This window comes from Acomys minous (assembly GCF_964271855.1).
Source record: "Acomys minous genome assembly, chromosome: 9".
NCBI lineage: Eukaryota > Metazoa > Chordata > Mammalia > Rodentia > Muridae > Acomys > Acomys minous.
In genome coordinates this window covers 71,601,340-71,628,311 of record NC_140490.1, presented here as the reverse complement: position 1 = coordinate 71,628,311, position 26,972 = coordinate 71,601,340, and the positions used below count along the sequence as shown (strand labels likewise).

The 26,972-nt window shown below is 47.5% G+C and overlaps 1 protein-coding gene across 5 annotated transcripts in view; it reads left to right on the top strand.

Moving 5' to 3' along the window:
• Positions 1 to 2,324: 2,324 nt before the first annotated feature.
• The window catches only part of ELMO1 (engulfment and cell motility 1), a 531,552-nt gene continuing 506,904 nt past the window's right edge, over positions 2,325 to 26,972 (top strand). For 3 of the 5 annotated variants that reach the window (XM_084795124.1, XM_084795119.1, XM_084795121.1), the window contains exon 1: positions 2,503 to 2,673. The gene's annotated coding sequence lies outside the window, so the exon portion shown is untranslated. The other 2 variants (XM_084795120.1, XM_084795122.1) reach the window with 1 other exon arrangement.

The following is a 26,972-nucleotide window of genomic DNA, read 5'->3' as shown; positions in this document are numbered from 1 at the left end:
GGCTGAGAATGGGTTCCATCTATTTTTACTCATTGGGAGCAGGGCCGTTGTCAAGGCTGCTGTTGGCTGCTCTCCATGGATGGGTGTAAGGCCCTATTGCTAAAGACAGCACCTAAGTATCTCGGTGAACAAGGAGAAGTTGAGCTGGTGCCTAACTAGAGGGTTTCAGCCCCATCGACTAGTGTTCACGGCGCTGGAAGAAACTCTGTATGTTACTAGAAGAGAAAGGTGACAATCAGCCCAGTGACAAACACTGTGATCTACAACGGTGCCCTGCCTGGTGCAGACATGCTGGTGCAATAGAGCCACAAAGGTGGAATTAGCTGCTCTGGGATTGGATTTAAGGCTCACTCCAAGAGATGGCGTGCGCACCTGACACTTCTAAGGTGACTGCATATGCTTGGGGGGAAACCAAACAGTATTGTTCAGGCAAAGAACACAGCAATATCGTGACTGCTAAGGACATTCCGCTATCATCACAGATCAGCGCCTCGCTCAGCCGTCATCAGTGAAGCTTCTTTTTGCAATAGATGGAAAGTAACAGAGACCCACAGCTGCGCAACACGCAAAGAGTGAGAGATTTTGGAGCACTTATTCCCAAATGGGGCATCTTCTTCAAACCCTCCCCTCGGGGTTTAGGGAACTAGCAGAAGAGCAGCGGGCAGGAGGAATGTGACAGCCACAGGGTAGAGATGACGCCAAGGAAACTGTCTTTCAGACACCACAGAGCCAATGCACAGGAGTCCACAGAGGCAGTGGCAGCATGCGCTGGCCTACACAGGCTGAAGCCGGATGGGTTCCCAGCACGGAGAGCGGAAGTGGGCACACACTCCTACCCCTAACCAACAAGCTCTCGGAATTGACACCTGTTTCCAAAGGAAAATTAGTTTTCTCTGATGGATTCTTACAGCACACACTAGTCATTCTTCAGGGTAGGCCCCTTGCCTAGCACTAGATCACCGACACAAAATGTATCCAGCCATATTTTAGTTAGACTTTTGGTCTCAAACTGCTTCGTTTGGGAATTTTTGCTTTATACATCTTTGCTTGTATGTTTTAGTTCAAATACAATACAAGTGTGTGTTTTCTGTTTATTTTTTAATTTTTATTATTATTATTATTATTATTATTATTATTATTATTATTATTATTAGGCTTGATTTTCTTTTTTCTTTTTTTGGTTGCTTGTTTATTTCTTAGGGAGAGAAAGAAAGGGTGTAGAATTCAGTGGGTGGGGGTGGGGTGGGGAGTCTCTTGGACGGGAAAATATGTTGGAATATACTGTATGAAAACAAATTTCAGTAAAAAGAAACTGATGATATTCATTTTAATCCTATACAGATATCCTAACCCGATACACTATCCAATTAATTTATTATGTAGGACATGCAGAACTTTTAGTTGCTGAAAGTATAAAGTCAATACAAAAACAATGAAGCTATTTTATTTTCTTTTTCATGCTAAATCCCTAATGGCTGCTAATGGACAGTTAGCACTGGGTTAGTATTTAAATATTCTGGTGATTAATCTTAAAGGGAGCGTTGCTTCCTGCCTTAGATTCTGCTATCTTCTACGGTGTGCCCCAGCCCCTCCCCCTTTTCTAGAGATAGGAAGTCTGCAGCAGCTCCCTGCCCTCTCTAGGGTGGAAATCCGACTGGGCAGGTGTTTCTCCTGAACTTTCCAACTACCATTTCCCTCCTGCCTGGCAGGTTGGAAGTAAACTGTGTTTGCTTTCTGCTTTGAAAATTACTGAAGTACATTTCATGACTTCAGTAATAATACCATGACCACAAATAACAAATTTAGGCTAGAACACGTTGCTTTATGCCATGCTATACCACACAAGGGACTCTGTTGGAGTTTAGCCTATGATAATAAAGTTATAGGCAATGGAGGAGAAGAAATGGTGTTATTTTTGCTATGCTGTGTCGACACATACACAGCAGCTTCTTCGATGACTTGTTTTAAAACAGCCCACCGAAGTTTCCCCTTCGGTGGAAAATCTCAAATAAGGTGTCCAAAATGAAAGCTTAAAAAAGGTACCACGAGCTCTCGGTCCCGCAGAGGTAGCGCTACGAGGGTGACGGAGTTAATTAGTGCCTGAAAAACGCAGTTTCTGAGCTCATCAGAGAAGTCATGCTCAGCACACACTATTTATAGCAGAGCTGAGGTGTGCATACTGTGTGACATTTCCCTCTTTTTAAGTAGGGGGACTTCAAAAAGTCGTGGGCACCCTGTCCTAGGGACTGTGCGGGGGGGTTGGGGGGAGGGAGGAGGGTAGCAGTGTGGGGGCGGGAAGCAAGCGCACCAACCACGCGTGTCCGCGCGCAGGTGCCGAGGGCGGCAGCGGCAACTCCTCGGCGGCTGCTGCCCGGGAGGAGAGTTCGCGGCAGCTCGCGGGATGCTCCTAGATGTAAGATGTGTCTCTGGCCAGCAGGAGGAAGGAAGAGGAAGTGAGAGCAGAGGCAGCCGGCGGCAGCGGCCGGCGACCCGAGTGTAAGTGCGTGCGTTCGGGCAGCGGCAGCGGGCGAGGATGGGCACGAGATAGAGGCAGAGCCACCGGCGTCCGCGGCCCCGAGAGGGGTGACAGAGCCTCGGGCACCGGTCTACGGCCCCGGTGCCGGCACTCCGGCCTCTGGGAGCCCTCTCGCCGCGTCCAGCGACCCCGGGCAGGTTTGTAAAGTTTGCTAGGTTGGCGCGGCGCCCGGCTCGCTGACCTCGGCGGCCCGGGCGGGGGCCGGGGCAAGAGGAGGGCGCCGCGGAAACACTTTTGTTTCCTCACGGGGCCCCGCGGCGCGGGCGGGTGGGGGCTGCGGGCGCGCTGCAGTTGGGAGGTCTGGACAGAGGCGGGGGTGGGGTAGGGTGGGGTGGTGGTCCCGGGTGACTAGGGGCACGGGGGCAAGGGACACTGGGGGCGGCGCCGAGATGGGGCACGGGGCCGGGACTCGTGGAAACGGCCGGGGCAGCGTCGGCTGGAGGGGGCGCCGGCGGGCTGCGCCACCGGCGTAGGGGTGCTGGGACCTAGCAGAGTGCTCCCGGGACCTAGCGGCCGGCAGTCTTGGAGCCGGAAAGCCGGGAAGCTGCGCGGAGTCCAAGCGGGCGGCGAGGACTCCCGGGCTTGCTCGGGTGCCGCAGACGGGAGGGGGATCCCCGGAGAGCGCGCTCCTGGGATAGGGCGCGGTGGGTTGTGGCGACCCCCAGCAGGCGTTCGCTAAGGAAGACCCGCCTCCCTGGGCTACGCCGGGCTTTCCTCTGGGGCCAGGGGAGGGCGGCGGGGGCTTCGAAGGAGAGGCTGGCGTGGGAGAGGGCATACTGCGCGCCTTCCAGGGAGAGCCGCGGGTTTAGGGCGCTGGGGAGGGAACCAGCGCCGCGGTGGCCGCGGTAGCCCCCCGGCTTTGAGGAAGAGGAAACCCTGAACTCAGCCGGCCGCGGTGCGCTTGTGTGGGGTTGAGAAGTCGGCTGTGTCGCGGGCGCGCGCCAGGCGTGTGTGTGTGTGTGTGTGTGTGTGTGTGTGTGTGTGTGTGTGTGTGTGTGTGTGTGTGTGTGTGTGTGTGTGTGTGTGTGTGTGTGTGTGTGTGTGTGTGTGTGTGTGTGTGTGTGTGTGTGTGTGTGTGTGTGTGTGTGTGTGTGTGTGTGTGTGTGTGTGTGTGTGTGTGTGTGTGTGTGTGTGTGTGTGTGTGTGTGTTCGCGCGCATCATGGTGGTGAGGGCGCTCTCCCATTGACCCTCGGGGATGGGGTTGTTTCCCACCTACTCTCTTACCATTTGAACTAGGCAGCTGATCCAAGATTTGAACTGACCCGACTCTGCAGAGTTTGGATCCCCCCGCCCCCGCCCCCATCAGGGACAGCTCCGAGGGCCTCTGGACAGCTCCCGAGGCGCTTTGAGCTCAATGAAATGCACCCAGGGACTCCGAGCTGATCCGCCTGCCCCTGGCCAGGTCCTACAACATAAGATACAGAGAATAGATTGTGACTTGAGGGACACCAGGGAAGAATCTCTGAATTTTATTTTCTTTTTTTGCACAATATAAAAATAACCAGCGGTTTGCCTATCAAAAATCTTTGAGAGCAACTTGAGACTGGAAGATCCAGTTTACTTGCAATGACTGTTAGGTTAGGAAAGCTGGCGACAGAGGCAGTGCATTAAATGCTTCTGGTCATGGTCTCCTCGTGCCGGCCCTGGCCCTCTTCAGCAGCTGCCCAAGGTGATTTCAAGGTTTACTGCCTCCACTCCCTCAATTGACTGGGGATTCTAGTGAGTTTAGAGCCAGGTCACTTGCAGGCTTGTACAGAAGAGTCCATATTCATTTTCTCTTGCCTGCCCTTTCTTCCTCCTTCCGTCCCTCCCTTCCTCTTCCCCTCTCCTTCCTAGCTGGCCTTTTGATCTTCTGCTCTTTACTGTGGCACACTTGCTGTCTTTTCAGAATTGTGGCTAAATGTGCACATGGCCTTCCTTACCCTCTTTGCTACTCGGCTCTTGTTTAGTTAAATGGAGAGGTAAACTGACGACCGCCTCCCCACTGTGGGGCCTTATGGTGAGAGGGCACAGGAAGCTCGGGGAGACCACAGTCTGTGGAAACTCAGTGCCCGGACAGGCATTGGGCCACAGGGTGGGTGGTCATATGATTGATGCCCATGCCCCACACACAACAGCAGTTCTGACTTCCCTTCCATTTTCCTTGTTTGCTGCTTTCTCTCCCCAGGACCTTTGCACATGCTTTTCTTCTGCCAGAGGATCTTTTCCGTGCATATTCAGATGACTCATCTTTGGCTTCCTTTACGCCTTTGTACTCAGTTGTCAGTTTAAAAGCCCTTTGTGGACAACTGCCTGGGTCCTCTGGTATTACCCATGGTTCCCTCCCAGTATTTATTACTTCTTGTCATTCTTTAGTCACCTGATTGTCTTGTTGTTGTCTGTCCCATTAGGATGGAAGTCTGAGCAGGCTGGTGACCTTGTTCACAGCATTAGGTTAACTTCCGGCACAGGGTAGTGATGTGCTCTGTAAAGGTTTTGTTGACTGATGGACAGAGAGTTGTCTATGCCGGGAGAGGCCACTGGGGAAGCATACTAAGAGAACCCCACAGTGTTAGTGGTGAGTGGGAAGCCAGGCTTTTTACCATACTCTGATCTCCTTCCCCATACTCTCCTCATACTGCCTCTGGCCTGGTTAGATCCCTCGCTCAGAACTGCAGGCTGGGGAAAGGTTCAGAGAGGCCATTGCTTGAACCAGCATAGGAAAACCAGGACATTTTATTAAAAGCCCAACTGTTCCCGGTCCACTGTAGCCTCTTCTCTCCTTGGAGGATGTCTTTTCAAAGCCCGCGTTGCTTTAAGCCAAAGAAGTACTCCTCAGGATGATGGGTATTATCAGAAGCAGCAAGTGGCCGCATATGCACCCTGGTCCCTCCCTCTCTCAAAGATATGAAGCTGAATTGAAGGCAGAGGGGAAGAGGCTGGTAGCAGGGCCAGGAGAGGGAGGCAGAGGGAAAAGCTGGGAGACACATGAGGAGGAGAAGCAAGAGAAAGTCCTGGGAAAAGGAGAAGATGAAGAAAAGGAAGCAGGCAGATGAGGGGCTTCTCCACGATCTGCTGAGTGGTAGCCCTTTTGAAACTTCAGCACCAAGGAAGGTCAGCACTAGAGTCTCTTTTAAGGACTTTGCTTACTTTGGGTGTTTGGTGTGAGTGGGCGGGGAGGGGGTGTGTTCAGGAAGGAAGGGCTTTCAAGCTCTGGCCCAGAGGATGTGGCTGGGGGCATGGCAAGCAGTGCACCGGTGCACGTTTCACGATGTGGTCCAGCGCTGAAGCTTCCGAGGGACCATTCCTGATCCGGAACGGTGGGCCGGAAGATTTCTCACCGATGTCGGCAACCACTCTTTAATGCCTGCAGCCATCCAAGTAGATAGCTTGCTTGGTTTAGACATCCTGTTGAGTTTGGAGAAGGTGGGGGAGGTTACTAAACCTCTCTGCCTTACAAAGCCTCGAGTGTTTGCTGCAAGAGTTGTGTAATGTCAATTCAAGTCAACGAACATAGTGCTTTGTTTGCTTAAGGTTGCAGCCCAGGAGGAGAGCCTGATACCCACTTAGCAGGTCCAGATCAGCTATATACAACACAAACAGAAGCAAGCAGAAGGCCAGTCCTCGGGGGAGGGGGAGGTTAAAGGATCTTGAATTAGAGGTAAGCCTGGGTTAATAGCTAGTTCAAGACCAGCTAGAGCAAGATGCTGTTTCATAGAAACAAGGGCTGGAAGGACACACACACACACACACACACACATATATATATGACATATATATATCATGTATATATATGACATATATATATCATGTATATACACATATATGCACACATATGCACATATACATATACCTATTCACATCCGTGTATATACATGCACATGTCCTTAGGAGCCACCCAGAACAGACTCTGAGTCTTATACGCCACATAGATTTGAGTTTTAAAAAATGTGCTTTAATAATACTAGAGGTTTTAAGAATTCTTCCACCAACTTGCCAGGAATTCTCATGGAAAAGAACCCACGGGGCCATGCTTTCAGAAGCATCTAGCTGTTTCCCTTTCACAAAATATTGTTAGTTTAATTTCTTGTGAAAGATGCTGTTTCCAGATGAACTGTGTGCAGTGTCAGCCTTTGCCTTCACCTTAAAAATGCTACTGTTTATAGAATTTGACATTGCGCCAGGCCTAGACACCACAGCCATCTCAGAGGGACAGGGGACCCAAGTGACCAAGTCTTTACTCCAATGATGCAGCGTCGAGCCATCCCCAGGTAGCTCTCGCTGCACTCAGAAGGAAATCAAAAGCAGCCACTGTTTTGTGGCCAAGTGTTAGCTTTGAGCTTCTGGAGGTTTACTCTGCTGGACCTTTCCTCTCCTATTTTACCCCCGGTATTCCCTGTGTGCATGATTCTAATTACCTTTGGAGTTTCACGGCGGCAGCCATGCTGTTTCGGTAGTAGCCGCACTGCTTTGATGGGTGATTAGATTAGGTATTCCTGCTGACTTGAGCTTAAGACTGGCTAGCCAAAGAACAAAGCCAAAGGGCAAGAACCTCAGCAGCATCTGAATCAGAAGGGCCATGAAGGCCAGCCACGCAGACAAGGTGTGGCTTCTGCGGTATGTGTGTGGGCCTAGAAAGCGCTCCGGTGAGCAACATGGCATTCGTAGGCTCAGCAAAGGCAGTCTGTATACCGCATTCACACATTGGCTGCTGTATTCAATTTCCTGGGTAATCGAAGTTGTCTGAGTGTTAACAATGGCAGCTTATCTGTAGTAGGTGGAACTGAAGCCTGCCAAGCCCCGCCATGCCACCATCAATGATTAAATTAGCTGCTTGTGTTTTGGCCTCCATAGGTGCAGGCGCAACTGGAGCAGAATATTGTTAGCAGACTAAAGTGAGGCGCACAGTGAAGTCCTGAGGTAGGAATATGTGTGGGTGAAGGAATGCTGTCTCATCAAATGGAATTAGCCACAGCAACAGCCTGGCCCCGCGCTGAGTAGAGAACTTAGTCACATGTATAAATAGAAGGAGGTGCTCCTTCGCTTTCTGAGCCCCCACAAACACCGGTTTCCAGAAGCTGAGCAAGATTATAATTGGAGCCTCAGTTTTAGGAATTGATGCTACAGTTGGGCTATTTTAGTTCTAACAGTTAATGTGGGGGATGCAACTTTCCTCAGTAGAATAGTGCTGGCAGCTTACTACTTGCTCCTCTCTGGGATGGCTGTGCAGGAGGGGGGTGGCGATGTTTCCAGATAAGCACCAGTAAGCTAGGGGATGGATGCCACGGTAAGGCAGCATGAAGCATTGTTCCTGTACGACTAGGCCATGAAGTGGGTGTGACCCTTCATCCCACGGCCAATGCCCTTTCCCATGGCATACTGTTTTGGAAGGAAAAGGAGCCATCAGCATGGTGGTGTTATCTAGAGCAATGGCATGCCACAGGGGTGTTTGGACACTGCCTGTAAGCTTTATTTAACTCTTCTGATTTCTCTTCTATTTTCATTTCTTTTTTCCAATACCACGGTATATGTCCTGGTTAGCTACTCATCTTGTTGGCGCAGTGTTATCAAGAGATGTCTCCACTCCTGTGTGTTAGGAGTGCCCGTGACTTAACAAGCATGGTGGCTTCTGCCTCTGACACCAGATCTTGAGATATTGGGAACAGGATGTTTGTGAGGCTAGTCTAGGCATTATAGACAGCCCCATCTAAAACCAAAACCAAAACCAACCAACAACCAATAACCACCACCACCCACCACCACCACAACAACAACAACAAAAGTAAAAAAGCCAACCACTCTCACAAACAAACAACAAGCAAACAAACAAACCACAGCTGATAAGGCTATGCCTTAGTCGATAAAGTGCTTGCATTTATGACATAGGGACCTGAGTTTGATCCCTAGAACTCATATAAGGAAGCTGAGAGGTGGACGGGGGCCATGGAGGGAGACTCAGAACATACTGGTCCCTTGTAGAACTTGTGAAGTTGGCAAATTGTAGGTCAGCAAGAGATGCTGACGAAAAAATAGGTGAAGAGTAGCTTAAGAATGACACCCGCAGCCGGGCGGTGGTGGCGCACACCTTTAATCCCAGCACTCGGGAGGCAGAGGCAGGCGGATCGCTGTGAGTTCGAGGCCAGCCTGGTCTACAAAGCGGGTCCAGGACAGCCAAGGCTACACAGAGAAACCCTGTCTCACAAAAACCAACCAACCAAACAAACAAACAACCAAACAAAAAGAATGACACCCGCAGTTGTCCTCTGGCCTCCACATGCATGAGCACACACGTACACACATACGACTTCGGTTCATAGGGGCTCTGCTCAGTGACACAACATGTGCTTGACCTTTGTGAGGTCTTGCGTTTGAGTCTCAGTGCCATAAAGAGAAAAGCAACAGAAGAACTCACCTTAGTTCAGCTGGATGGGCCCCAGGTTGCCATGACACCCAGCTTGGGATGTCTCTCCTACCGCTTGAGATGGAGAACTTCAGAGTTGATACTTCTCTGGATACTGCGTTCTCCAGTTGCCTGTAACCTTGAATCCAGATCTCTCTGTCAGCCAAGGTCATGGTATTGGAGGATGGAGGCAATTTTTAATGAGAGAGAAGAGAGAGAGAGAGAGAGAGAGAGAGAGAGAGAGAGAGAGAGCGCTTTGCCAAGGATAACAGATTCTTTAGACGACAACACTTAAATTGTGGATGAGTTAATGTGCAGGCAAAATTGTGGAACCCAGTAGTAGGGAACCAGTTGGCAGGGGATATACTTTGTGGTGCACTTGTCAGTTTGTCATTGCGTTGCTTCTTCTGACCACGGATTAATACTCACTGAGGGAACTGGAGACCGACCTGAGCCTATTAAGAAGGATGACTCTTCCTTGGGCAGTGCAGGGGTTGCTGCTGTTATTTTTCTACTTACAGACTTTTCCCCCTTTTATTTGCCCTGTATTTTGGTGCCATTTTGAACTAGTTAGTTCTGTCTTTTGAGGACTTTTCCATGTATTGCAGGATGCCCACCAACTTTCCCGGCTCTCTATTCACTAGCTACCACCATTGCCACCCAGGAACAACCAAAATTGTAGCCCCATTTTGCAGGTGTGTCTCGGGGGCGCCAACCCCAGCTTTCTCTTCCCCTCCCCTGCCTGGTTGAGAACCTCTGCTTTAGTTTCCGAAGAGCAATCTGACCAGACTTTCAACCTCGGTTGTAAGCACCCCAGTTTTCTGTCACTGGTTATTGTTTGGGGCCTAAACTAAGGCTGTGTAGTCACAGGTGGAAAACTTACCCCTTATGTCCATTTGTTTGCTTTAGTCTCCTCCCTAACTTCCCTCACTGCCAAGCTGCAATTGTCTTCCTAAGTCAAACGGTTACAAGTCTGACTTGACTCTCCTTCCTGCAGCCCAGGCTGAAGGAAGCTACACAGGGAGTTCCTCCTGTCCCAGTTCCTAGCAAGGTTTTGAGTTTGGCTACCTGTTACAGCAATCACTGTGACCTTTACATAACAGTTAGAGGGTAAACGAATGGATTCGGGGTGCTAGCGAGCTGTCAGCTTGGCTCAGTTAGAGGCCTGGTCACAGGGTAAAGAAATGTCTACTTGGAGTCTGTAACTGAGGACAATCTGCCCCTGTGCTTGGCACCTGCCCCTTGGCCTATCAGCTGGTAAAGGACAATGGATGTTCTCTCAGGGCGCTAGGACCTTGTAGCAGGGCAGGAAGAAGTCCTTCCCCACTCTCTGTATTAGATTTCTGCGCAAGGTTGTGGCATTGTTTTCTTATGTAATTCTATGCCAACCTCCTCCTTGCCCCCTCCGGCTGCTACAGTTTTGAGAGCTGTAGCCAGTGGCTTACGCTGCACAGAACCCACCTCTGCGTTGGGTATTAGCTGTGTCTCCCCAAGGCAGCAGCCTCCGCTGAGCCACAGCTCTGGAGCAACCCTCCACCCTTCCTTCCGCCCTTTGTACCTTTTATTTTCAGTTTAAGATTGCATCTGGAGCACCAGAGTTCTGCGCTCTGGGGTTCAATGGCCGAGTGTACTACATGAGCTATATTTTCCAGGCTGCTACACACAATTACCCTTAATTTTGAAGTATAATGCATTTCAAAATATTTTTTTTTCTGTGTTGGGGCTCTTTAACCCAAATGTATAAACCGCAGCTGGCTTTGCCTGTGGCCTTCAGAAGGCGTGTGGCTTGGGAGGGTGAGCCAGGGAGTGCTTTGGTCAGACTGCACTTTTTTTGGCTGAGTGAAGAGTGAATTCCAATAACACTCAGTAAGGATGGTTTCAACTTGACTCCTGCCCACCCCGACACTGCTCTGCCCTACGGTGCCCTAGATTTTTACAGTGGACCGGTACTTTAGTTACTCCAGTTACCGGCCACTTGGCGGAAATGACTACTAGGTAAACATGTTGGCTTGGGGGAAATGGGACCTATTCTTTCCTGTAGTAAGTAGTAAGTGTCATGCACACATGCACGCACGCACGTGCATGCATGCACACACACATACACAAGAGAGAGAGACAGAGAGACAGAAAGAGGCGTGCCTTACCTAATAATGAAAGGTCCTTTGAAGCAGAGGGCTGATGTTAGCTGCTAAATTCCATTTTCTCTAACACTTGTCACCTTCACATGGGAACCATGTTAAAGCTACAGTTTTTATCAAGGAACGAATACGTTCCCATCCTCCTTGGACCAAGTGACTTAAGCTCACTGGAACTGTTTTCTCAATCATCATTTGTTCTTTGGCTCAGAGTATTTGAAAAAAACAAAAAACATCTGCCTGGATTTGCATAAGAGAAGCATAAAAAAAGCTTTATTTTTTAAATAATATTTTAAAAAATCAATGTGGAGTAGATGTAGGTGAGTAATAAAGTGCAGGTTCAAGCACAAAACCTTGAATTCCGTTCTTGGCATTTGAACAGAATTTGTGTGTACACGCGCGTGCGCGCACGTGTGCGCACACACACACACAAAATATCAATCAATATGGGTCTTTAATACATATAAAGACTTGTGAATTGACCTGTTACTTGTAGGCTTAACCCTTCACAGTACTTCACCCACTTCACCTTTCCCTCAGTCAGCCGTGCCACAGCCATGTTGGCAGCTCTGTACGTTCTGAGCTCAAGGCTCTCCACACTGGAAGCTTCGCTGGGGGAGAAAGAGAAGATCAGTTGGGAGATAATTGTAACTGCCAGTACTGCAGGCTGGCAGATCACAGGGAAAAGAGTACACAGATGATCATTTGAGAAAGATGTAGAAAACTTATTATTAAAGAAAGATCGCTCAGCAGTCTGTGGTGGAGGAATGCTTGGGTGAGGGCTGGATTCATTTCTGCCTAGAGCTAGAAATTGGGTTGCATGGGTAGGAAAGCTGAAGAAGTCTCTCAGGGCGAGCAAAACAGTCAATCCAGTTTAATGAGGACTCTGTCCCATTGCCGCAGCCCGGACAAAAGACTTGACACTAAGCAGGGAGGAGAAACTGAGGAAGGTTGACACTTCCCTGCTCTGTCTTCTAGATTGACTCAAGTAAACACTCGGGTCTTGGGGAAAGCAATAAATAAATACAGCAGTGAGCTTGCTATGAGGAAAGGCTGCCCCACCCCCCCACTTCCCAACTGAGACCCCACAGCTGGCTGCCAGCCAGAGCAGACAGAGGGGAAGGGGGGACAGTGTTGCAGCCACCCACTGAAGAAAACAAATGGAGGATTTGAGGACTGATTGGATTTGGGAAAAGGAAAAGAATGGTTCTTTGAAGTTTGGAACTAAATAAACATGGACGTGCTAATTGAGGATTCTAGCTGATTTTCAAGAGTCAGATGCGTGGGATAAATGCATTATCTTGGTCAGCCTCAATTTTCACATCTGTCAGATGGTAGCCTTAGTCCTGACTGCCAAGTGAGGTTGGTGTCTCGGTTTTGCTGCTGTTGTTGTTGATGTTATTGATATTATCAGTGTTTTTGGTGGAGGTATTTTAGCACCATCATCTTGCTATACTCATTAAAGATTCGACATTGATTATTTAATTTTCTTTCTTTTTTTTTCTTTTCTTTTTTTCTTTTTGGTTTTTCGAGAAAGGGTCTCTCTGTGTTAGCCTTGGCTATCCTGGACTCGCTTTGTAGACCAGGCTGGCCTCAAACTCAGTGATCCACCTGCCTCTGCCTCCCAAGCTCTGGGGTTAAAGGTGTGCGCCACCATGCCAGGCTATTTAATTTTCTTTAAGGGGCCTGGGCCATTCATTCCTCTTAAAAGCACAACTAGACTTTGCTTCACATGTCTTTGCTTCAGAAACAAAAGCTTGAACTGCCACATTCGGATAAATATCATCAACTGTGAGTTCAATGAACCAATATAATAGACGATGCTACCAATTTGGTGTGCTCAAATGAAAACACATGTAAGTCCATATGTATCTCCTAGTTCAATCTCAGCTAACCCGGAATTTCCCTTTACTGTTAATTTCCACTGGGGAAGAGAATGGAGGTTGCTGTTCAGGGCTCTTCCTGTCCTTCGGTTCTAGCTTTCTGGAAAAGGGCTGTTTATACCTGTCCAACTACAGATGTGAGCTCTGTGAGAAATCCCTAAAGTAGTGGGATCCTAGTGTGTGACAATGGGTGGGTATTGAATTCAAATGAACTGTGTTTTATAAAATTATGCTGTTTTTAAAGGAAGCTCAGTGGTCCCCAACCACTTCATAAACATCCCCTGTGAATCACTTAGAATCTTCTTGAAAGTCCATGACTGCTTAAAGTTTCAGTGGAAGGTGGGTGGGTGTAAGGTGTTCAACTTTCTCCTTTAACCTGCGCTGGCTTGTTAGATTGCCAGCCAGATTCAAAATGGGTCACGGCATGAAGGAAGGGACCCATAACAGCTCCGCTATTCTAGCAGAGTTGATGGGACCAACTTTCTCACTTTTCAAAATGTTCCATGTAAGACGTTTCATTCCATGTCCACTTGAAGCCACAGCTACCGTTCCCATTTCTACTTGTTATTTCTGACCATTGCTTGTTTGGGGGGAATTGCTCTGCTCTGTAAGCTCCTCCAGGAAGGCTGCAGCTAGCACACAGGCATACTAGCTTCTTACACAGTAGCTCAGGTGCCCATCCAATGGTCATTTGGTAATGGCTTTTGCGAGTGGATTAGAAGAAAGCTAGACCACTTTAGACACTAAACTATCATGGATGGAAGCCTAGGTTCGAGGGGGGGGGCGGTGAGTGCCAGTGGAAAGGACTCCTCCAGACTTTGCTGTGGACTCAAGACTATTGCTGCAGTCACGAATGGCCGCTCATCGGAGCACCAATCTTATGAATATCTTGCTTGGACCCAACAAATTACAAGCTATCCGGTCTATAAGAAGAGTGGTGTGAACTTTCAGCCTCTGAATGAGCAGCGGTTGCTCCTTCCTGCCCATCAGGCTTGGTGCCTGCAGGGTCAGACATATTTAAAGAGTCTCTGAAATGTGTGTGTCCTAAGATGCAGAGTTCTGCGCCACGTACACCAACAGTTTAAAGTTCCTGAGAGGTTTGCCTCCCTTTCCCACCCCACAATGATGTGCTCTTTTGCAGCTCTGTCTTAGGAGACACGTCCAGCTGTCACTGTGCCCTCCGTTTCTGACGCTCAGGGTTGCCTCGGTTGAGCGTGTGGCTTTGGAACACTGTGTGGAGTGCGTCACAGTACTTGGTGAGCACAGATGAGGAGCAGTTTGCCCTAGGAGTTTGCCCTCTCAGGAGCATGTGGAAGGGCAGTCATGTGAGTCGCAGTCTTGGCTGCCTAATCTGGAGCTAGCTGCTTGCAAGAAGGCAGAGAGAAGAGGGCAGAATGGTGATTCCATTCCCAGGAGACACCGTTCTGTGTAGTAGACATTTTGTTGTATTTATTGCTGACTGAGGTTCATTTAAAATATTTTCTAATGTGCTGATAATAATTCTTGCGTATGAAAGTATACAAAGAAAAAGTCTGAGGTCAATTAAGGCCTGCGAGGGTCACTGTGAAAAGTTCATGGTCAGTTTTTATTTCAAAGTACATATCTCTGTCAGACAATGAACAGCTTACTTTAAGGCAATGATTCATAACCAGATCAAACCATGGCCCAGAGAAATGGACTGCTAACAGGCCTAATAATGGATTTCTTCTTTTCAAATGAAGAACCAGTGTGGGAAGAAGGGTGTCCATGCATTTGAAACACACGCCAAAGAAAGTGCTTAGGATTGTGTGCGGCGGAGAACCCCCTGTGGCACGTCAGCCCGCATTGCTAGAAGACATTAGAGCCTTTGACTTTCAGGAAAGGGACAAACAGCCATTCCCCCGCCCCCCAGACAGGGTTTTTCTGTGTAGCCCTGGCTGTCCTGGAACTTAGTCTATAAAACAGGCTGGACATGAACTCAGAGAGAAATCTGCTTGCCTTTACCTCCTGAGTGCTGAGATTAAAGGAGTGTGCCACCAGGCCTGGCTACCTTAAATTCTTAATTGTTCCTGAATTCAGATTTGCCCCTGTTGTTTGATTGGAGTTTGTTTTAAATTCATTCATTCATTCACTCACTCTTACATATTGAATCCCAGCTCTGCGTCATTATGAGGCTTCCAGAACAGCACACACATACAAGTTCGCACACACAGTTTCTAGGCAAGAAATGTGCATTCACCATGGGGTTCCAAAACTACATATTGGTGTTTCTTAAAAATAATTTTTAAAAAAGATTTATTTATTTTATTCTTCATGTATGAGTGTTTTGCTGGCATGCATGCCAGTGCACCATATGCAGACCTGCCGAGGTCTAGAAGAGGTGCCGGCATCTTCTGAAACTGGAATTGCATTTGGTTGTGCACCACCATATGTATGCTGGGCGTGGAACACCAGCGCCTCTGCAAGAATAACAAATGCTCTTAGCCAGTGAAACATCTCTCTAGCTCCTACGTGGGGCATTTCAAATGGACTGAGGCATGTGATGTGAAATTATTGGTATGGTGAGAGCCTGTAGTAGAAGCATTAATGTTGTCAGCATGAGATGATGAAAAAATATATAAAGGATTTTCCTGGGGGCTGGGGTTGGGGGAAGTGGGGAAGAAGTGCTCTTCCCGAAGGCAGTGAGGAGGATGGACTTCGGTTTTGAAGGATGTAAAGTCCAGAGCTCTGTAGCCCAGTGTTAAATTGGGGATGCAGGCTGACAGGGAGCATGGGTCTGGGCCTTTATCATGGGCAATGAGAATTCACCCATGTCTTTTCCCTAAGGACTGACAGGGCAGAGTCAATGTTGTGAAAAGCTCTTCCTGAACTGGAAATCACATGTCATTTCACATTGGGCACAATATGGCTGCCACTTCTACTTTCAGAATTTCTAAAAGACAGACAGACAGACACAGCCATTTCTAAAAGAATCCGTTTAGCCATTAGCTTAAATCCTTCAGGTTTTAAGCAGCAATTTAAAGGAGTTATTTGCTGCGGGGTCTGGCAGCCTCTAGGAATGACAGAGGGCTTGCATGTGCGGTACTCAGTGTTTGAGAGGGCCTCAGAGTCTTGGGGATCCAAAGACTGCTGCTTGGTCAGATTCTGGCTGGTTCTGAACGAGAGGACCAGTCTCGTGGTAGGAAGCCAGAACAAAATCAGGAACTGCAAGGCCCAAACCTCAGGAGGCAGCCAGCAGAGGGTGGGACCAGAGGCTGCCCAGGTGTCAGCCTGGGCTCCGTCTCCCATTCTGGAGGGATTTTCTTCCAGTGCACTTGAAACGGATTCTAAATCCTTCAAGCTTCGTCTAATTTATTTTCTAATCCTTTCATATGTGGCTCTGTGCAGCACACTGGCTCACTCAGTCTGTGTTTGCTGTCTTGTTTCATTTTGTCGGTGTTCAGTGAGACCGTTTCTCTGTGAGTCCTGGGTTCAGTTGGCGGGCAGGTGTGAGAAGGGCCTGTGTGATGGGGCGAGGCATCTCTCTGGCTGTGGCCTGATTTGCCCTGCAGCTGGAGGCTGCTCTCAGTGTACAGGAGGAGCTCAGTTCACAACTGCCACAACAGAGAGCTGTATGCAGACAAGAAGGGACATGGGGAGACCTAGCTGGGGAGGGCATGGCCTCCCTTTTACTTTCCTGTTTCCTATGCTCGTCTCCAGAGGGACAGAGAGGGACTACACATAGCTCTTTTCCAGCAAGCAGATAACAGAGCTCAGAGTTTCTGCTTAGCTGCAATCAGGGAGAGTTGAATGTGAAGGGCAAATGCCAGGCAGAAGAGAAATCACACAAAAATAATTGCGTAGTCTGTAGGGCTGGTGACAGAAAGAGACTCAAAAGTGCCTGAGCACACGGCTCCCTCTGTACACATAGTACCACTAGGTGGTCCTGTCCTCTGGGAGCCTTCTGGCATTCCCCAGCACTGGCTTCCAGGATGCACTTGCCCCCGTGTTGGTAGTGCCTATGTCACCTTAATTTCTGCTTAATGACTTTTGTCCTTAGGATTTAAGTAGATGTGCCATGCTAAGCCCATAAGGGGCACCAATGGTCATGTGTAGAGGCAAGCGTTGTTACCCATGTGTGCTTGCTCTGTGTTCTTCTACAGTCCTTTGGGGACAGACTTCCAAATGCCTTTTTTGGATGGGCCCGAGTCAGGGCCCCAGGGGCAATACATTCAGTAATGATTGACATGTGATTCTCCTTGTCCCCAAGTTTGTTGAAGACCAACCACCCTTGCCTGAGGTCACTGTGACAGAAGAGCTCCTAGCTGTGGGTCAAAGATTGTGTCAGATGTGGGAAGGCACATGGTCTTGGCTGTGGAGTATCCCATATCCTGGAGGCAACAGTTACTGTCTCGGTGTCATTCTACTGGGCCCAGATCTACCTCAGACTTGAGTTGGCCAGAGGAGACCACTGCCCTTCTGCGGTTGTATTTCAGTCTGCTGAAGGTTCAGTACTTGTCTGCCTCCTTGTAATTATCTCCTACCACACAGAACCCTTGGGGCATAAACAGAGAAGGCTGCATCTGGCAAGAATGTCGAAGCTTTTTTATGGGTCAGCCCTTAGCATTTCTGTCCCCTTCACCTTTGTCCTCAGGACAGCCCGTGTTGAACTTGGAGAGTCCAGTTTCTTCTCTTTTCATTCTCCCCCAGCTCCTGCGGGTGACCAGGCATCTGTGACACACACTGGTGGGGTGGGAATCGTGACCACATATGTGGTGGCCCATACTTCATTTATTATATTATGGAAGGACTGTGGCCTTGATAATTTATGTTTCTGGGCTATAATTACATATTATATCTGGAGCAGCTATCAGGGTTTCCAGCTAGCAATTGAAATGTGATAGTGCCTGCACTCTTCCTTGTTAGAATGATTTATCCTGATGCCCAAGTGCTGAGCTGAGCAAATAATGCCCACATAGCCACTTTCAACTTAAATGCTGAGTTCTCTTTGGAAGTGACGAAGCAAAACTGGGCCTTGGGAGCCATATGCTCCAATCCTCTCCAGCCAGTTTCTCCCCTGCAGGAAAAACAGACAACCCCTTGCTTCCTCAGTGTGAGGATACCGCCAGTCGCTGTAGATGTCAGCTCTGGTTGTCCACCGCAGACGTTGAAAGATAGCCACGGGATGGTGTCAGAGCACACAGAGAGAGAGAGGAGCCCAAGACTCCATAGACCACTTGGTGCCCATGAGCTCCTTCTCTAGCTGGGGCTACCATAGACTTTTGGGTCTCTTGGAATTGGTGTCATCAAAACCATTGTCCAGAAGTCCCTGAAGGGCCTGACTTGTTCCCTTTCTCCATTAAACAGACACTCTGAGCAAACGCTGTGTATAGGTACATTAGGAGAAGTGAAACATTGGCAGGCTACCCTTTGGGCCGGATAGAAGGATTTACTTTCAAAGGAAACTGACCTTGCCTTTATTCTGGGTCTGTAGGCTGGGAACTGGTTGAGAGGCCAACACTTTGTTCTTATGATGTAGACTTTATCTTTGTTCAGTTGCTCTGAAACACTTCTGTTCATACAGACCAAGTGAGGATGCTGTAGGCTTTCTTTACTGTAAGAAAATGCCTAAGGCTAGGTAACTTTATGAAGAAGTTTATTTTGCCTCCCTGTTCTGGAGTCCCAGGTTGAGGGCCTGTATCTGGTATGCCTGATGATTTCCATGCTGGTTCAGGCTGTCACATGGGAGGAGAAAGAGAGTACACGCGTGTCTATTTTGGCCTCGCCTTCTAAGAAACAACCAGTGTTCAGTCATGGGAGCTCCACGCTGTGACCTGTCTAATGCTAACAATCTCCCACCATCTCTGCTTTTAAATACCACAGTTAGATTAGCTTTCTATACTCTTGTCACTTTGCAGTGGGGTTACATTTTAAAAGGACCCTTAGAATAGTCCCCAATCATATTCAAATAGCAGTGGTCTCCCTAGCTTCTCATCTTTTTGGATTTTCTAGAATACCGTGATGAACCAGCTAGACTTTCAGGCTTGTGTGACTTAACACTGTTCTCCTGGCTATGGTGACACTACCACCCGTGTTGTAACTGTCAATTGTGAGCCCTGACCCCATGACTCTGTCATGTACTTCCTTTAAACGTATTTGAGGATCCTGGCTTATACAGATCCTGGTTGTAATTGCTGACCAGTTGTTTAGGGTAAATTTACAAACTCTTAATGGTTTTGTTTCCTGTTATATAAGTAGAAATTTTGCCCACGTGAGAACAAGATAAAAGAAAAATGCCATTACCTAATAGGAGAGTTCTTTGGCCTTGCCAAAGGTACATTTTATATAAAAGTGTGTATGTATGTAATCGATATGTATGTAAGAAATATTTTTTTTTACCTATCCTATAAAATTGTGTCTAAGGCCGTTATTGGTTAGAAGTCACCAGTGGCCTTACAGCGCAGACCATTTGTGGCAGTTTTCTTATGTTCTTCAAGTTTTCTGACAGTCTTAAAACACACACTATTTTAATTTCCATAGGAAAACGATGCTGTCGTCACTTGAAAGCTCACGACAATCAAAAAATTCATAGCATGTTCTTCTCTTTGCATAATGGTTCAGAATTCAAGATTGCTGGCTTTTCTAGTGCCAGAACTTGCTCCCTGAGTCTAAGTGGGACAGACAGGTGGCCTCCTTTATGGACTTTGTTCACCAACTTCTTCTTTGAGCACTCAAAGCCAAGCAGAGAAGTAGGGATATGGGATTGATTTTTCCTCCTGGGGAAGAAGGAGCCCCAGGGACTCAGCTAGAGTCTGTGGTTGATGCTCTCCTGCAGGCCAGAGATGTTCTTCATGGAGCCCTGTGGTGTCTAGTGCTTAAGAGCTAAGTAAGAGATAAAGATGTCTTAGAATCAGGGCCGCCACTGACTGTTGCCTGCGCCCTGCTTCATGTTGGCCGTCAGTGCTGAGAAAGAGGGCTGGACGAGGCTGGCGGGTAGCAAGGAGGGATCTGTAGATTGCTTAGATGCTTGGGAGTACGAAGCCACCAGTAGACTCAGAGCTCGCCAGAAGGCAGCGAGCAGTACAAAAACATTAAACTTGAGTCTTGGCACCAGAAGTTCTGACGCCGGGAGAGTTCCCAGAATCCATGTTTATGCACAGCCCCAGGTGATTATGGTAAGAAGCCCCTTCTGCAGATCTTTGGATGACTTCTAGATCTCTCCTCATCCTTTATTTTACTCACTTCCGTCTTTGGAGTCTTCTTCCTAAAGCCGTGCTGACCTTGTGGATAGCCAGCTCTCCCTAATGGATCATGCCGTGCTTCTGTGTAGAGAAGGAAAACAAAAAGAAAGAAGGGAAATAAAAAGAAAGAGAAAGCGCAGTTCATGTGTTTGTCCTCTTCCTCATTTCCGCAGCTGGCCTTGGAGCACATGAACCTAACCATGGTGCCCTGTCAATCATCTTTTAATCTGCTGTGCACGCCCACTTCCTGGCACAGAGCATCTAACCACAAAGAGATTTTCAAAGGCCAAATGGGGGGATGCTGAAACTGATCAGCGCCTTCTCTGCCTCTTACTCTCTAGATTAGGCCCTATTGAGTCACAGAGTGGCAGGAATGAACGGTAGCACAGAAAAGCAGAGCTCACCCGTGAGAAGCTTTCCAAGGTCAGTGACCCCAAAGACCTTAAAGGTCTTAATAATACTGTTTAACATCACCATCTGGGGCACCAAGCTCCCAATATGGGCATTTTAGGAGACACACTTAAACCATATCTACACCACAGCCTCACCTCTAGGAAAGACTTAAGTGTTCCAGGTAGGACAAGGGCTGTAGCTCAGTGGAGAGCTTCTCTAGCAGAGGACCCTGACCTCACTAAACAAGTGATCAAATAAGAAACATCTCAGATTTCTTATCTACTGACCACTGAGAGGTGCTGTCTTCTAGTTTCTTCTTCTCCTCCTCCTCCTCGTCCTCCTCCTCCTCCTCCTCCTTCTTCTTCTTCAATACGTGACTGTCAGAAAGGTAAACAACCACATTCCATCTGTTTATCAGAACCCCCAGAAAGGACGTACAATCACAAAGCCACTGGGGACCAAGACATATCAAGTGCCGACGTTTTAAATTAGGCGTTTTGCCTCTTTGCAACTCCTACATTATCTCTTGGCAGTTCCTTCTCCAAACCTCCCTCATTCCCACTGAGGAAGAGCCCTAAGTGTGTGTGTGCACATCCTCCCCGAGATGGTCGGAACCTCACCGGGAGAGGGAAGACTGACTTCCGTGTGGCCTCCCACACGCACAGTTCTGGGTGGCACCATCCCACGCTGTTTGCGTAATAGAGCTCCACACACTGCCGAGGCTTTGCGTCTAAGATTTGAACACATTCGAACAAGAATAGAGAGAGCCTCAGGGAAAGGTAACACCTCCCTGCAAGAGGCGTTAAGTGCCACGTCTGTGTTTCGCCTCTGCTTTTGGATTAAGGACAGAATGTTAATTTAAAAACTGCGCCCGCTCAGCTTCTGAGCAGCGATTAATTTGTGTGTTGCTCTCCTTTTGTCTGTTGAATTGTTGAATTTTTGAAAACACAAAGTGTGAAATGTATCTCCTAGGGGTCTTTCTAATGCGCCTTTTTATTTTATTGTTTTGATCTTTTGCTTGAAAAAGAGCAGCCTTGTAGGAAGGAATTCATCCCCAGACTCTGGGTCCTGATCACTGTTCACATGACAGGAGCTCCTGGGCTCTGAGCGTACACATGTTCGTTAGCTGGTTCTGCTCAGTCCCTGTCTGGAATAGAATATTCCTTGTAGTCACAATTCTAACCAGCCACACAACAGGCTTCGTTACTTTGAGTTTTGCAAGCTCTTAAAAGTTATTTTTGTGTTCATACAATTTTAATATTTGGGGACAGGCTGTACCACTTTCCAGGTGCTAAAATCGATCATTCTAGCTTCTGTGTTTTTTTCTTTCATTAGGCCCTAATTTAGCTTGAAATATAATTTAATTTTTATGGTTACTGTGTGTCTTTGACCCAATTCTCTGTTCCCTGGGCTGTGTGTCCTCAAAAGATGAAGTTTATAATATGAATAATGTCTGCTTATTAATTCCTTTCAAATGAACCCTTCCCCCACCCACCCACACGCCATGAGTATCCTTCACGTTGGCAAATGCCTTAGGAACACCTGGGGGTGTGTCCTTGGATCAGCAGACTGGTCTGGGTATTGACATTATTGTTTCCTGAAGCAGCATTTGTGTGTGCCCAGGGTGGATGTACCTACATGGAGGCTCGGGGGCCTCCTGCAATGGAACAGCCTGCCATTCACAGGAGAAAAGAGCTGTCAGCTTCTGTCTCCTCTGACTATAATTTGCTACAGCCTGGAATGAGTAAGTGGCAGCTATTAAAAGGGCTCTGGAATAATTGCGGTTAAAAGCGAAGATATTATCAACTACACTTACACTCTTTTTTTTTCATCGATAGAGGGGCTAAATATTTGGAGTCCATAAATTCCTGCAAAATATCATCCTAAGTCAGTTCATACGTGACTAGTAGTAACTGTTCTTCGCAGCTGTTTTGTGGACGTCTGAAGCAGAGTGACCGTCTATTGGTGTAGGCTCTGGTAGTCTGGGTACTGCAGACCCGAAGTGGCTGGGCTGTTTGCCTCTGCCTTTGCTGGGCAAGAAAGGTCTCCTGTTCTTGGCCAGGTGCCACTATGTCTGCCACATGCATTTTGTGGCTTTTAAAATGTGAAAGTGTTCAAACCCCAGCCTTGAAAGAAAATGATGTTTCTGCTTACAGGGTTCTAGTGACCGGTCTCTTCTGCACCCTCAAGTACCGTGCTCATGTGATGTGTATACATACACGCAGGCAAAACACTTACATAATGAGTATAATAATTAGGAAATCTTTTTACAAGAGAGTGTCTTAGCCAATGTTCTATTGCTGTGAATAGGCACTGTATCCACGGCAGCTCTTATAAAGGAAAGCATGTTAGTGGGGCCGTTTCAGAGGTTTAGTCCACCACTGTTATGGCCGGGAACATAGTGGCACACAGGCAGACATGGCTCTGGGGTAGGAGCTGGCTCTGGGCCTGGCTTGAACATTTGAAAACCCAAAGCCCACCTCCAGTGACACACTTCTGCCCACCTCCAGTGACACACTTCTGCCCACCTCCAGTGACACATTTCTGCCCACCTCCAGTGACATGCTTCTTCAACAAAGCCACACCTACTCCAACTGGACCACATCCCTTCTCACATAGTACAACTGCTGCAGCATTCAAACACATGAGCCTATCTGTGGGGGATCATTCCCACCCAAAGTACCACAAACAGTGACTGAGGCAGACACTGGACAACACACACATGTACATCCATGCACACACACACAATTTTTTAAAAATGCCTTACCTCTTAGCTAATTTAGCCCATTACAGAGATGTGGCTTTATTCTGTCAACTTCACGTCAGAAAAGCTGTCCTTTTAGTCAAACCAGTTAATCCAAACAATTGCATATGATAATTTGCTTGACAGGAAAATGCTTTAAGCATTTGAGCTTAAGGGAGAGCTAGGCATGGCATTCTTTCTTTGGAAATCCATGAGTCATTTCTGGAACTGTGCTAGTCGGCCTTCCTGTGACAAAATGCCTGTAGCGGTCAACTTAAAGGCGTAAAGGTTTGTTGTGGCTCACATTTCCAGAGGTGTTGACCATAGGACCGGGCGCCTGTTGCCTTTTGTCTTGGAAGAAGCAGCACAACACAGTTGGGGACACAGAACAGGGCAGAGCCGTTCACCTCATTGCAGCCAGAGAACAGGAGTGGGGAGGGATGGAGGAAGGGGGGAGGGGAAGAGGAAGCGGCAGCTGCTGGAGTCTCTATGTTCCTGTCAAGAGTGTGGCTTAAATTTCTTTCCGAAGGCTGAGATCTTCATGGTCCTTCCAGTGCCTCCGGGTGATGTCACTGGCTGACAACATAGGCCTATGATAACATTCAAGAACTAATTGAAAGTGATGTACTTCTTAGATACTAAATGACTTTCATGGATCTTCTGACTAGAAACCCTAGTTGGTCAGGACCACTGTGCTGACAGGGGAGGGCCGTGCGAGTGTTCTCGAAGGTGAGTTTGAGTCTTCAGAGAAGATACAGACACCCTGGAGACAAGATGGCGGATGGGAACCCCAAGGTAATGCTTTTCAGGATATGTCAGGAAAGAGTTAGGCACTGAGACTGGCTTTAAAGGAATGGTCATATAATTCCTTGTTCGTTGTCATGTGCATTTGAACAAGTATAAGAAGCACATTATTCCTCAAGACCCAGCTATTCCACTCCTTGGAATATACCCAGAAGATGCTCCAGCACACAACAAGAAAATTTGCTCAACCATGTTCATAGCAGCCTTATTCATAATAGCCAGAACATGGAAACAGCCTAAGTGTCCCTCAATAGAAGAATGGATAAAGAAACTGTGGTACATATACACTATGGAATACTATTCAGCTATTAAAAACAAGGAATTCCCGAAATTTGTGGATAAATGGATTGAGCTAAAAGTGATCATAATGAGTGAGTTAACCCAGAAGCAGAAAGACTCAAATGGTATATACTCACTTATATCTGCATATTAGCCCAAGGGGCATGTCCCATGAAAGCCTTCACTTACCAGGAAACTGAGACAGAGGGGAGGACAGTCTAGTGGGACTCTAGATGAGAGAATCATGGGAGAATGGCAAAGTAGAAGGATCCAGAGGGTCCTAGAAGCCTACAAGTAGAACATTATGATAGGCAGATTTGGGCCCAGGGGTCCCGCTCAAACTAAGGCACCAGCCAAGGACAATACAGGCAGTAAACCTTAAACCCCTACCCAGATCTAGACAATGGACAGAACACTCTCCACAGTAGAGTGGAGAGTGGGATATGACTTTCTCACATACTCTGGTGCCTCACCTTTGACCATGTCCACTGGAGGGGGAGACCTGGTGGCACTCAGAAGAAGGACAGCAGGTTACCAAGAAGAGACTTGATACCCTATGAACATATACAGGGAGAGGTAATCCCCCTCAGGAACAGTCATAGGGGAGGGGAATAAGGGGAAAATGGGAGGGAGGGAAGAGTGGGAGGATACAAGGGATGGGCTAACCATTGAGATGTAACAAGAATAAATTAATAAAGGAGGAAAAAAATAAATAATTAATTATGAAAAAAAAAAAGAAGCACATTAAAGCTGTGATTTCATCAACTGCTTGCGTGAGATGAGACCAGGCTACACTAATTTTAAGGGACGTGTTAAGTAGAATTGTTCTGGAAAAATGGTGTTTCAAGGAGAGTTTGGGGAGGCACTGATGTCAGCCAAAGCCGGGAAGCTGGAGAGGGGCAGTGTTGCTGATTAGCGCCCTTGTTGGAAGGATGCTGTGATCTCTTTATGTTGCCCCATTTTCCTCATCACCGTCCTTTAATTACTAGGATTCTTGTTCCCATAGATGAGGAAACTGAAGGCTAAAGACAATGAGGCGCTTTCCACAGGCCAGGCCGTGGAGGAGGCTGGGTGGAGTGGAAAGACATCCACCCTAGCTCAGTGGCAGCAGCTAACATCAAAGGAGACCGTTAAGAATAGTTCCTTTGTTAAGTGATTAGAAAGGCCCTTGGGAACAAATATTTATTAAGGGCTTACAAAGTGTGCTAAACTGTTGCAGGTGCCGGAGACCTCAGACGCGTGCTGGAGCCTCTTGTGAACCTAGGCTTGTCACCCAATCAGAGTGGTAGGTTGCATAAAGCACCCTTAGGGGAATTCTATCAATTAGCATGCTGAGAGTGAGGGTGGGGATTGCCTACAGCCACGATCCTTTTTCCTCCTGCAATAATTACAGTTTTCAATCTTGTTTAACGGTAGCCTTTCTTTTGTCCTCCAGTTAAACTTGGTGTGATCTCAGCCTTTGTATTCTATGACAAATCCATTTAGGACAGTCTAACCTTTTTAACTCATTTTACACATGGACTATCAAAGGGGCCCTGATAACCTGGTGACAATCGCACCTAGCTGTTGTCAGAGTTTCGTTGTTTGTTCCTCCAGCAGATCCACATCTACTGTTTCCCATGTGCCGGATATTCTAGGAGCCACAATGAAAAAACAAACAAGAAAAATATAAAAACCTTTTGGCTTTTGATAGCTGCAGTTGGTGTTTGCTGCGCCACCGTCTCTCTACTACCACAGTTTCCAGTTCAAATCAGAACGGCTGATGTGACAGTGTTAGAAGGTGGGGCCTGGGGGTGATATGGCCCTTCAGGGAGGGATCCTAGAGAACCCTTGTTATCTCTCTGGAGTTTTTAGTTCTCACACTGTAGGAGAGTCTCTGGAACTTGACCACACAGGCACTCAGGAGAGAGCGAGAGAGCGAGAGAGCGAGAGAGCGAGAGAGCGAGAGAGCGAGAGAGCGAGAGAGAGAGAGAGAGAGAGAGAGAGAGAGAGAGAGAGAGATTGGAAAGAGCCACACTTAATGTTCTCAGGATGGAGGCTGTGCCCTCTTCACCTTTCGTTTTCATTTCCCCAGCCCCATGTGTGAGCTTGAATAAATATTTATTGAATAAATTAATAATTTGTTGATGAGTTAGGATCTGCTTCCATTCCTTCTGTAATTGCAGTTAACTTAATAGTAATGATAATAAGGTATTTGTTTTGAGAATGTGTTATTCTTTTGAAAATTGAAAAACCAATTATTTCAGAGGCCCACAGATTAAAAGTAGGCTAGTCTGATGGTCACCACTTTTGAGAAGCCCAGTTCTAAATCGTGTTGACCTTAGAAACTCATTGGAGGACAGGTTGTTTGTGCAACAAGTTATATTTGAAAGTCGTCTCTATACAGTTCTCTAGATTGCTAGTTTGTGTTACTTTTAGGTCACATTTTATTTCTTATTTTGATTTCCTGGAATTTGGCCACGTGGCTAAAGTATCAGTCTTCAAAGCCTCACCCAACTTGCTGATATCAACCTGTTGGTGAGGAGTATAATATAATTTATTCTGATGTCAGTGGAAGCCAGAAACTTAAGGGGCAGTCAGTCTTCTGTAGTCACTATGTCCAGCTGTCAGTTTTTCTGAA